This window comes from Festucalex cinctus, chromosome 6, assembly GCF_051991245.1.
Source record: "Festucalex cinctus isolate MCC-2025b chromosome 6, RoL_Fcin_1.0, whole genome shotgun sequence".
Lineage (NCBI taxonomy): Eukaryota > Metazoa > Chordata > Actinopteri > Syngnathiformes > Syngnathidae > Festucalex > Festucalex cinctus.
In genome coordinates, this window is record NC_135416.1 from 27,920,528 (window position 1) to 27,928,421 (window position 7,894).

General features: G+C 38.8%; 1 long non-coding RNA gene across 1 annotated transcript; it reads right to left on the reverse strand.

The window, feature by feature from the left end:
* Positions 1-5,240: 5,240 nt before the first annotated feature.
* On the reverse strand, positions 5,241-7,563 carry LOC144020080 (uncharacterized). Its single transcript, XR_013283799.1, has 3 exons — positions 7,483-7,563; positions 6,730-6,931; positions 5,241-5,797 (listed from the first exon to the last, which is right to left on the reverse strand). It is a non-coding gene; the product is annotated as an uncharacterized LOC144020080 (long non-coding RNA).
* Positions 7,564-7,894: the final 331 nt, after the last annotated feature.

The following is a 7,894-nucleotide window of genomic DNA, read 5'->3' on the forward strand; positions in this document are numbered from 1 at the left end:
CGTCACCGTAGCGGCCACGCCCTTTGGCGAAAAGGTACAATATTCGGTGTGGGGCATGATCAACATCTTAAGGCTTTTCTGACCAATTTTCAACTGGATCCCTTCAACGAGCTCGGCACAGTAGCTAAAAACGTAAAGTATGACATTTATTGTTACCACTAGGTGGCGCTATATGTATAACTGAATTTTATCATATAGATGCTTTCAGGCCGTGACTATTACGTTGCCTGAGAAGTTTGAGATTTTTTGGAGCTTGAACATGGGAGTTATCACACTTAGAATGAGTTGACATTTTTTGTACAAAATACCGTATGTGGGGTATTTTTTTTTCACGCCTGAAGGGCGAGGTGGCGCTGCATATATAACTGAATTTTGTCATAGAGATACCTTCAGGCTTTGACTATAAACATACATGTCAAGTTTGGGATTTTTTGGAGCATGTACCGGGGAGTTATTAAGCATATCCTTTTTCAGTGCGAAACACAAAATTTGATGCCCCGCCCTCATCATATAGTATTTCCAAAAGTCAAGATTTTTCTGCCTGTAGTTGGCTCAGGTCTTGACATGGTCCAGGTCAAGTCTAAAGTCAGTCGGATGAAATGTGTAGGAGAAGTGGGCAAAAGTATGCCCCCTGAAAATGTGCAAAAATCGTCAAAAATGGGACATTCAAAAATTCATAGCTCACTTCCTGTTCATTTTAGCACATGGGTCCAAGAGACTTTTTTGTAGGTCTTGGACTCCCTCATACACCTAAATTTTCGTAGATCTTGCTTAAACGTACAATCGGGGCTGCTTCGTTAAAAATTTCTAGGGGGCGCTATTGAGTCATTTTTGTAAAAATAGGACAATACATGATAAAATATTGCTCATTTTGCCAGGCCAGATGTGTGTGCCAAGTTTCATGAGTTTCTGCGCATGTTTAGACCATCAAAACTAGCGTTGTTTTCTTGGCGAACAGTGCTTAGCCACGCCCACAGCGATTCGCGAAAACTCACAAACTTCGTGTTGTGACATCATGAAGGCCGAAACCCCCATCTGAGCAAATATGAGGTTGGTCCAGTTAACGTGTTTGGAGAAAAATGTACAAGAAAATTCGTAAGAAAAAAAATTGCCACTAGGTGGCGCTATCAGTTAGATGAAATATAAGTTCGTAGATGTCTTAAGGGCTGGACTCTCATCAAATGTGTGAAATTTTGAGAAGATAGGATCATCTCGGTCAAGTTCATGCAGCTTTTATTGTCACGAAAAATCTTCAGACTTTGCGTCACCGTAGCGGCCACTCCCTTTGGCGAAAAGTTACAATATTCGGTGTGGGGCATCATCAACATCTTAAGGCTTTTCTGACCAATTTTCAACTGGATCCCTTCAACGAGCTCAGCACAGTAGCTAAAAACGTAAAGTATGACATTTATTGTAACCACTAGGTGGCGCTATATGTATAACTGAATTTTTTCATATAGGTGTTTTCAGGCCGTGACTATTACGTTGCCTGAGAAGTTTGAGATTTTTTGGAGCTTGTACATGGGAGTTATTCAGCATTTGCTCTTTCTGGACAAATGAAATTTTAAAGGCAATATTTGATGCCCCGCCCCCGTCATATAGTATTTCGAAAAGGCAAGATTTTTTGCCCAGCTGTTCTCTTAGGTCTTGAGATGATAAATGCCAAGTTTGAAGTCAATGGGATGAAAAATGTTTGCATAGGGGGGAAAAGCATGACCACAGTGAATGTGCCAAAATAGGCCAAAATTGGACATTAAAAAATTCATAGCTCACTTCCTGTACATTTTAGGAAATGGCTTCCACTGACTTTTTTGTGCGTCTCGGAGTGCTACACGTGCCTGCCAATTTTCGTAGCTCTAGCTCAAACGGGCCGGGATTGGTTTTTATTTTTCTACGCTAGGTGGCGCTATAGAGTCGCGTTGTTATGACAACTACATAATATCAAATTTTTCGCCGGGCCCGAAGAGACTGCAAAGTTTGGTGAGTTTTCGTAAATGTTTAGGCCCTCAAAAATGCGATCGTTTGCGGAGAATAAAGAAGAAGAAGAAGAAGAAGAAGAATAATAATAATTCTTACAAAAACAAGGGACCTCGCAGCGGTCGCTGCTCGGGCCCTAATAATAATAATAATAATCCGATCGAAAAACAATAGGGACCTCGCAGCGGTAGCTGCTCGGGCCCTAATAATAATTTTTACAAAAACAATAGGGGCCTCGCAGCGGTCGCTGCTCGGGCCCTAACTAGAGCTGCGAGCAGCTATAAAGGGCCCTCGCAGCCCGGTCCACGTTGGGGTCCTTGCACGTTGGGGTACTTGCACGTTAGGGTACTGGCACGTTGGGGTACTGGCATATTGGAAGCAAAATTTCTTTGAAAATGGCATAATAAACGTTTACATGTAGAATTTTTTTTTTGCCAGTCTGTGTCAAGCTCAACGGGTTTTGGTGATTGTTAAGACCTGCAAAAATCAGCGTCCTTTTTTATTTTTAGGCAATGAGTTGCCCTGATTGGTACTTTTTGTAAAAGTGTATATAGACATCATCGCTCGTTGTACTCATTGCACAATGTTACTTTTATTGTCCAAAGGGGCAATCAAAAATGAATAAAACAAAATGAAACGTACATACGTTTGGATCGGTGTGAAGCCAGTTAACAATTTGAGTGGTGGAAACTAAAAGAATATTCATAAATGACTTAGTTATCACACTTAGAATGAGTTTACATTTTTTGTACAAAATACCGTATGTGTTTTTTTATTTTATTTATATAATATGCCTCAAGGGCTAGATGGCGCTGTATTTATAACTGAATGTTGTCAGAGAGATATCTTCAGGCCTTGATTATAAGCATACATGTCAAGTGTGGGATTTTTTTGGGAGCATGTATCGTGGAGTTATTAAGCATATCCTTCATTCACGATATTGCTTTTAATGTCCACAGAGGCTATCAAAAATAAATAAAAATATATATATGTTTGGATAAGTCTGATGCCAGTGAACATTTTGAGTGGTGGAAACTAAAAGAATATTCATAAATGACTGAGTTATCACACTTAGAATGAGTTTACATTTTTTGTACAAAATACCGTATGTGGGGTATTTTTTTTTTTATGCCTCAAGGGCTAGGTGGCGCTGCATATATAACTGAATGTTGTCATAGAGATAACTTCAGGCCTTGACGATAAACATACATGTCAAGTTTGGGATTTTTTGGAGCATGTACCGGGGAGTTATCAAGCATATCCTTTTTCATTGCGAAACACAAATTTTGATGCCACGCCCTCATCATATAGTATTTCGAAAAGTCAAGATTTTCCCCCCTGTCGTTGGCTCAGGTCTTGACATTGTCCAGGTCAAGTCTTAACTCAGTCGGATGAAACGTGGAGAAGAAGTGGGCAAAAGTATGCCCCCTGTAAATGTGCAAAAATCATCAAAAATGGGACATTCAAAAATTCGTAGCTCACTTCCTGTTCATTTTAGCATATGGGTCCAAGAGACTTTTATGTAGGTCTTTGGCTCCCTCATACACCTAAAATTTTTCGTAGATCTTGCTTAAACGTACAACCGGGGCTGCTTCGTTAAAATTTTCTAGGGGGCGCTATTGAGTCATTTTTGTAAAAATAGCACAATCAACATTAAAATATTGCTAATTTTACCAGGCCAGATGTGTGTGCCAAGTTTCATGAGTTTCTGTGCATGTTTAGACCCTCAAAACCGGCGTTGTTTTCTTGGCGAACAGCGCTTAGCCACGCCCACAGCAATTCACGAAAACTCACAAACTTCGTGTTGTGACATCATGAAGGCCGAAACCCTCATCTGAGCAAATCTGAGGTAGGTCCAGTTAACGTGTTTGGACAAAAACGTAGAAGAAAATTCGTAAGAAAAAAAAAATGCCACTAGGTGGCGCTATCAGTAAGATGAAATATAAGTTCGTAGATGTCTTTAGGGCTGGACTCTCATCAAATGTGTGAAATTTTGAGAAGATAGGATCATCTCGGTCAAGTTAATGCAGCTTTTATTGTCACGAAAAATCTTCAGACTTTGCGTCACCGTAGCGGCCACGCCCTTTGGCGAAAAGTTACAATATTCGGTGTGGGGCATGATCAACATCTTAAGGCTTTTCTGACCAATTTTCAACTGGATCCCTTCAACGAGCTCAGCACAGTAGCTAAAAACGTAAAGTATGACATTTATTGTTACCACTAGGTGGCGCTATATGTATAACTGAATTTTATCATATAGATGTTTTCAGGCCGTGACTATGACGTTGTCTGAGAAGTTTGAGATTTTTCGGAGCTTGAACATGGGAGTTATTAAGCATTTGCTCTTTCTGGACAAATGAAATTTTCAAGGCAATATTTGATGCCCCGCCCCCGTCATATAGTATTTCAAAAAGTCAAGGTTTTTTGCCCAGTTGTTGTCTCAGGTCTTGAGATGATAAATGCCAATTTTGAAGTCAACTGGATGAAAAATGTTTGCAAAGGGGGAAAAAGCATGACCACAGTGAATGTGCCAAAATAGGCCAAAATTGGACATTAAAAAATTCATAGCTCATTTCCTGTACATTTTAGCTACATGGTCCCAATAGACTTTTTTGTGCGTCTCGGGGTGCTACACGTGCCTGCCAATTTTCGTTGCTCTAGCTCAAACGTGCCGGGCTTGGTTATTATTTTTCTACGCTAGGGGGCGCTATAGAGTCGCGTTGTTATGACGCCTTCATAATATAAAATTTTTCGCCGGGCCCGAAGAGTGCGCAAAGTTCGGTGAGTTTTCGTGAATGTTTAGGTACCCAAAATCGCGATCGTTTGCGGAGAATAAAGAAGAAGAAGAAGAAGAAGAAGAAGAAGAAGAAGAAGAAGAATTTTTACAAAAACAATAGGGACCTCGCAGCGGTCGCTGCTCGGGCCCTAATAACTAGAGCTGCGAGCAGCTATAAAGGGCCCTCGCAACCCGGGCCACGTTGGGGTATATGCAAGTCGGGGGACTTGCACGTTGGGGTACTGTTAAATAGACAAGGACCATGGAAAATAGAAATGCATTTGCCGTGCCTTGTGTGTAAAAAGGTGCAGTAAAAGGCCAAAAATGATGCACAATTCCCAAAATAAATTCAAAAGTGTGGACTTTCTGATGTGTGTGCAAAGTTTCATGAAAAGTCGCTCGTTTGATATTCAAAACCAGCATCTGTTCATTTGAAAACATTGCATGGCACAGAGATGGTGTGTGATCAAATAAAGCTTTTTGATGACTCTTAATGTGGTGTCGCTGTGCAACACATATGTATTCATGACATAGTGAAGTATTGTGACAGTTTTGTAGGGTCCAGCAAACAGTAAATGTGTGACAGTTATTCAAGAAAAAATGTAGCTTTGAAGCAGGCTAACCAATGACATCATCTAAAGGGGAAAAAAGCACATGAGCAAGCATAGGTATAAGTAGAGGAGAAAAAGAGATGAAAGAAGTGCGAGAGATGGAACAGGAGAGGAATGCAGCTGTTTATGTATAGCTGTTGTAACAGGACAGATTAAATAACACTTTAACCTGGGGTTAACAGCGCCCTAGGACAGATAAACTCTTTAGTGTAAAAGTTTTCTGGGACAGATGAATCCCTTGGGGTCAAAGAGTTTGGGTTAGCACATAGTCTGTCTTAGGATAATGTAACCTCCATGGATGAATTATTCCTAGGACGCTTTGACCTGCGGGCTAAAACTTCAGGGGGGTTAACCTGTCCTGTTATATTGTGATCATCGTCTTCGTGCATGTCCTCAGTGGCTTCTTCTGTCTGTGTGGCAGCATTTGATACATCTGTAGAACAAAAAAGAATGAAGAATCATGTTAGATCTGTGAAGTTTGGTTGTCTTAGGTGTAGTTTACAGTACAGTCGTGTGCATATTTTTAGCATGGTAGTGTCTTAATACAAATGCATATTATGTAATGCACTGTATATGGATATTACAGACGTAATATTTGACGGTGATCTTATATTCATAGTTTTTGCCCGTTAATAAATAATATAGCTAGTAAGTAATAAGACACGCAAAAATGGTATAGTTGAATCCTCTGGGTCAAAAAGCAATGTTTTAGGATTGTGTGATGAAATGATGAATAAAAGTAAGGATACGACAGGTACATAAATGGTTATGTAAGTGTAAAATTTGGCATGGTGTGTCCAGATACATGCAGGATAAGTATAAAATATTATGGTGTGTGATTGATTTTTTCTTAGTAAAAATTAGTATTGTAATGGTCAAGTCACAGTATGTCCAAAATTATTTTTTTTTTAAATCTATGGTATAGAAACATCATAATCAGGGGCAAAGACATAAGCATAATAATAGTAATTAATAATGATAGAATTTAAATACAATCTTTTCCATGAATATGTCAGTTATTTTGAGAAGATACAGAAAAAAAAAAACTTTGAAGTGTCTATCAGTGGATGAAAGAGGGCAAGATCACAGCATAGCTACATGATATCAGTCACATTTGAAAGTAATCAAGTGTAGTATGTATTCACATTATATACATTGAGAAATTGCGGCTCAATAATCAGTCAGTGTTTTAGTTAACAGTCCAATGTTACCTTCAAGATATTCCTAACAGAAAAAAAGGAACGTGCATTAACAAAAAAATGTAAAAATGTCCATTGTCAAACATGTCATTCATTATACACAATGTGTAGGATGGGGATGCTTGCTGTGTTAGTGTTTGTGTGTCTTCCATGTCATATAGCTTACCATCACGGACAAATGCATCACATGCATCCTTTATATCCAATGCAGTCTGGAGTTCTTTCACAAGCTTGGTTTTGAAGTCTATCTGTTTTTCAAGTGCTCGATTGACTCGAGTCACATGGACTAGTTGGTTCATTTGGGAATGAAGATCAAGGCTGCGCTGGTATAAGTCGTTGCGACTGGAAGCATGATCAATGCATGCATACTGTAATGACAAAGCATTCAATGAAAATCAGTCATGTTAGATTCCATGATTCTAAATAGCAGAGGTAACGTGTTGGTGCAAAACGTTGTGGTCGTGTTGCATGTTACTCAATGGCTGTGTGTGTCAAAACGAGTTTATTTGAAAGAATATACAAATATATACACACGGACATATATATTTATACAGTATAACAGTACCGCATGTATTGGTTTTAAGGAAAGAGTTGAAAAGCAGTGTTCAGAAAAAAGCATAAGACGCACAAAGTACCATTTCACTACATGTAATAAGTTGTCAAGTAGACATGTGAATTAAGTGGTTAAGATAGTGGCTACTGTGCAAGTAAGCTTCAATTGTCTCTAAAAGGTTAGCATATGTGTTCTACATGATATCAATGGCTAGACGTGCTCGTGGAGAAACATTACAAACAGAAAAACACACTAAAGGTGCCTTTAACAAACCTGTTAATAAATGAGAACTTAATACATATATGTATGGCATACTGTATATGATTGAGAAAGTTGTCCTGTTTAGTTTATGTATTGTATACTTACGGAAAAAAGTTGGCAATCTTTGCGTATGGAGATGATTAGAGGGTCTTTATCAAAAGAGAATTTGCTTGGTGATTTGTTCATGTTCTGTAGAAAAGCAAAGGAGTAGAAATAAATACAGTATCATACTTCATAAACATACAAGAAATTTGTAGCTGTATTAACCATTGTTGGTATTTGAAGTGATAATTTAGGAATAGAAGTGTAGTGATTGCAGAATTTATAGAGTGCTTACCTTGTATGACTTTGTAGATGGAAATGTCTTTTGTTGAAAGAGCTCTTTGTTGTCTACTATATATGCAAGGACAAGCATAAGTAGGTGTGGTTATGAAGTACTTGACCATTGAAATAAAGCAGTGGTATCAAATGTATGGACCGTGGTTTGGCTCAGGCCTGCAAAGGGGTTTAATGTGGC